This window comes from Palaemon carinicauda, chromosome 37, assembly GCF_036898095.1.
Source record: "Palaemon carinicauda isolate YSFRI2023 chromosome 37, ASM3689809v2, whole genome shotgun sequence".
NCBI classification, from domain to species: domain Eukaryota; kingdom Metazoa; phylum Arthropoda; class Malacostraca; order Decapoda; family Palaemonidae; genus Palaemon; species Palaemon carinicauda.
Window position 1 is genome coordinate 33,706,725 of NC_090761.1, and position 5,415 is coordinate 33,712,139.

Below are 5,415 nucleotides of genomic sequence, written 5' to 3' on the forward strand. Positions count from 1 at the left end.
TAGTTGAAGGTGACCCTAGAGCGGAAAAAACAAAATCGGTCACTGCCTCCTACATGATTTAACAGATGAATCATGGACGACCCCTCTGCAAGGAAAAGTCTATGACTAGACAAAATCATATTATCTACACAGAGGGTCCCCCCAGCAGTGGAGTTGAAAGGATAGTGGGAGGGGGGGGGGGTGTTAAGCAGGGCAATTCATGTGGTGCTCTGTAGACATTCTTTAATGATCTTTGCAGCGTCCTTTGTGCACTCTTTTGTTCCTGGACATTAAACCGTTCTTTCCAATACCTCTTTCGCATAATCTCTTTCGACCACTCCAAGACTTTTGTTTTAATATTTTAATAGTCTGTAACTTCCCCATCCTTGTGATCTATGAAGCATAGGCCTACCTGCTGAGTTATCAGTAGGCCTATCTATTGTTTGGCTCTCTCTGGTCTTATAGCTTGATGGAGAGGGGACATGGTCGCTGATCATGTGATCATGTGTATATATGGTCAGTCTCTAAGACATTGTCCCATACTTTCCCTCTGCCATTCATAATTGATCTTTAAACAATATGTATCTTTTCGGTTATTCTTGGGTCTCCCCATCCCTCAGGTTGGGGGAGAGGAGTAGTCATACCCTTGAGAGAGGGATGCGTATATATATATATATATATATATATATATATATATATATATATATATATATGTATGTATATATATATATATATATATATATATATATATATATATATATATATATATATATATATATATATATATATGATCCCCAACGCCTATTGACACAAAGGGCCTCGGTTAGATTTTGCCAGTCGTCTCTGTCTTCAGCTTTTAAATCAATACTTCTCCATTTATCATCGCCTACTTCACGCTTCATAGTCCCTAGGTCTTCCAACTATTCTAGTTCCTTGTGTAGCCCAGTTGAAAATTTGGTGAACTTCTCTGGGGAATACGAAGAGCATGCCCAAACCATCTCTATCTACCCCTTACCATTATCACATGTACATATGGCACTCGAGTAATCTCTCTTATTTCATTTATAATCATGTCCTGCCATATGATTCGCAATGTTCTTCTGACGGCTTTGTTCTCAAATCTACAATATCTGTTCGATATTATTTCATTGTTATATCACGACTCGTGTCCTTACAGTAACACCGATCTCACTTGGCTGATATATAGCCTGATTTTTATACGTAATTTCAGGTGATTTTATTTCCAAATTTTACTTAACCAATCCATTGTCTGATTTTCCTTTTTCAGCCTTTCATTGAACTCAAATTCTAAAGATCCTGTATTAGAGATCATAGTTCCTAAATGATTAAATGATTCCACCTCATTAATCCTTTCTCCTTCCAATGATATTTCATTTTCTATTGCATTTTTCTTTCTCATCATCTCTGTCTTTTTTTACTTATCTTGAACTGAACCTCATCTGATATTTCATGCATTCTGGTAGGCAAGCTATGCATGTCCTGTGGTGTTCTGCTAATCAGGACAGCGTCATCAGCATATTCAAGATCAGCTAATTTCCTGTTACAAATCCAGACCAATCCTTCACCATCCCAACTGTTCTATGCATTAAAAAATCCATGAGGAGGATAAACAACATAGGTGATAACACATTCCATTGGAACACTCCACTGTTCACCGGAAAATCATTTGATTGGACTCTGCTAGCATTAACTTTATACTTGCTTTGCTCATGAACAGATTAGATCAAATTTACACATTAGAAGAACTCCATAATAACGCAGGACTCTCCACAAAATTGGCCGGTGCACACTATCAAAGGCTTTTTTTCATAGTCCACAAATGCCATCAAAAGTGGATTTTTATATTCTACACACACACACACACACACACACACACACACACACACACATATATATATATATATATATATATATATATATATATATATATATATATATATGTATGTATGTGTGTGAGAATTAAGACCATATTTACCTATAGACTAATCTCGCATTTTACAAATGTTATAATATCACATCAAGGATAACTTCGTTTCAAATCATGGTCTTAAAGGTATTAGGAGATCCAAATAGCATGAAATATTGAAGGAAAAATAAATATCTGAGACGATTTAGTATCATTGGGGTGAATGATCTCGAGGGAAAGATGTGTTCATTTGCATGTTAGGTGCTCCGTGTGACTTCCCATAAACACGATGTCCCTTGGACTGTTCACTTATTTATTCTACTGTATCGTGTCTCTCTTTTTGTTTTGATTTCTATGAGTAGAGAGAAATCTATTTTCGGAAACTAAATCAATGGCGTTTTTAATTGTGGTATAAAACAATAGGCTTACGCTTTAAATGCATAATATTTATGAGATACCATGATGAGATGGAAAGTTATGTAGGATAATATCTTTTTCATTTTCTCATCATGAACATCATGTTCATGCGATTGCAATCAGCTCGGGGAGATGTGCAAGGCAACGTGGAAGGCGGGTTCGGCAAGTTCTATTAAAAGCGATTTTTTTTCTTCCGATGATTCCTGTAACTTTCTCTACGTGTTAGGTGCTTCTCATTTCTGATTCTGGTTTAGAATACACATACAAAGAGAGAGAGAGAGAGAGAGAGAGAGAGAGAGAGAGAGAGAGAGAGAGAGAGAGAGAGAGAGAGAGAGATTTGAATTCCCGGGAGATAACAAAAAGTTGCCCGGATGCAGTAAACAGGGAACGCTCATGAGATGGAGTGGGCAGGATTGATTGATTGATTATTAGATATTATCTGGCAACGTAACAGCAATGGTCATTGATGCCAGAGTGGGCAGGAAAATAATTAAAAAAGAATTGGTATTTTTTTTGTAGTATTGTTTTGTATAATCGTATAATGTTTTTATATTAGTTTATCACGCAGTTTACTCTTAATTGCCATGCAATGTTATTGGTTTACTTGAATTTTTATTTTAACTCCCACTTGATGCTTTTTGTTCCCATGATTACACAGTGTCCATTTATTACAATTGTTGTTTTGTTTTAACTTATTATTTTATAATACACTTGTAACATTTAATGTCTAGCTTTCATGCATTCCTTAACACGATGCCTTTTCTCTCCACAACCATTGAGATACTACTGCTAGAGTTATGGGGTCCTTTGGCTGGGCAGACAGTACTACACAGGATTAATCCTGGTACTACATAGGATCCTTCTCTCTGGTTACGTTTCATTTTCCCTTTGCTTACACATACACCGAATAGTCTAGCCTATTCTTTACATATTCTCCTCTGTCCACATACACCTGATAACACTAAGATCACCAAACAATTCTTTTTCTCTCAAGGGGTTAACTACTGCACTGTATTTGTTCAGTGGCCACTTCCCTCTTGATAAGGGTAGAAGAGACTCTTTAGCTATGGTAAGCAGCTTTTCTAGGAGAAGGAAACTCCAAAAGCAAACCATTGTTCTCTAGTCTTAGGTAGTGCCATAGCCTCTGTACCATGGTCTTTAACTGTCTTGGGTTAGAGTTCTCTTGCTTGAGGGTACACTCGGGAATAATATTCTATCTTATTTCTCTTCCTCTTGTTTTGTTAAAGTTTTTATAGTTTATATAGCAAATATTTATTTTAAATGTTGCTGCTACTCTTAAGATATTTTATTTTTCATTGTTTCCTTTCCTCACTGGGCTATTTTCCCTGTTGGAGCCCCTGGGCTTATAGTATCCTGCTTTTCCAACAAGGGTTGTAGCTTAGCAAATAATAATAATAATAATAATAATAATAATAATAATAATAGGCACTTAGGCAACACCTCCATACATTCTCCCTGTGATCCTTTGCTTTTACAAGATACTGTATTTGATTTTATTCCTACAAGCTTTTGTGTTATCGGTATTTAATTCTGTTATTTTTATGGTTACCTCAAGCTTGTTTCTTTTACGGATATGGTTATAATCAGCATTTAAGTCTTTGTGTTTATCAGTCACTTTATTTTCATTGCCACTTCAAATTTCGGTGTTTTAGTGAGGTTGTACGTAGTTTATTTAATTTATCTCAAGGATCAAAATCCTTCTCAAGCGAGTTCAAGGACGCAATGGAACATGATCTTGACGAGACAGGACTCCAGCAAGGAGTAAATTTATAGAATTAAAGTAAAGTACTCTAAATAAATTTTTACATTTATCATAACTAAATATTTTACATTTTAACTGATATTAATTTTCACAATTTTCATAAATCATAGTGATTGTATCATCATTGCAGTATTGCAATAAATCTTTGTGGTATTTAGCCTACAGGACAAAAAAAGTATGTAAATTGTAGATATTCCTATACCGCCATAACTGAGGTAGGACACATTCAAGCCAGGTAGGCCACATACTAAACCAGAATAAAAAAGGTAGGCCACATACTAAACCAGAATAAAAAAAGGTAGGCCACATACTAAACCAGAATAAAAAAGGTAGGCCACATACTAAACCAGAATAAAAAAGGTAGGCCACATACTAAACCAGAATAAAAAAAGGTAGGCCACATACTAAACCAGAATAAAGAAAGGTAGGCCACATACTAAACCAGAATAAAAAGGTAGTTCACATACTAAACCAGAATAAAAAAGGTAGGCCACATACTAAACCAGAATAAAGAAAGGTAGGCCACATACTAAACCAGAATAAAAAAGGTAGGCCACATACTAAACCAGAATAAAAAAAGGTAGGCCACATACTAAACCAGAATAAAGAAAGGTAGACCACATACTAAACCAGAATAAAAAGGTAGTTCACATACTAAACCAGAATAAAAAAGGTAGGCCACATACTAAACCAGAATAAAGAAAGGTAGGCCACATACTAAACCAGAATAAAAAAGGTAGGCCACATACTAAACCAGAATAAAAAAGGTAGGCCACATACTAAACCAGAATAAAAAAAGGTAGGCCACATACTAAACCAGCACAAGTGGATCAGTTTGGATATACAGGGTGCAAAGACAAAAGTCCCAATGATGAGTTGTTATATTCAGCAAGCCCTTTTATACGATTATGTCGCTGTACGAAAATCTACGCGGGTGTGTGTAGCAACCAGGTGTTATCTGCAGTGAAATGTTGTAATTTATCTGCTGGCAGTCCGGTGTCTATCCGAAGCGGTACGCCGTCAAACGCAACATACATGAACGCTGATCATACCTAACATCCCTCCACGGTACGATACCAGCGGCCATACGAGCTTGTACTGTTGTTGATGATTGCCTGGCCCTTGCGGCCAGACACGGGCTCTTGCACTCTGGCAGCCCGTAGAGGTTTTGGTTGTATTTTGGGGATAGGTAATTTGGATGTGGGGTATTCTGCAACTTTTATGTTAGAATTTTGGGTTTTGGATGGAAACAAGCAATAGTTTCATGCCTTTTGAGAAAAGGAAAAAGGTGACGGTGGGAAGGGGATAT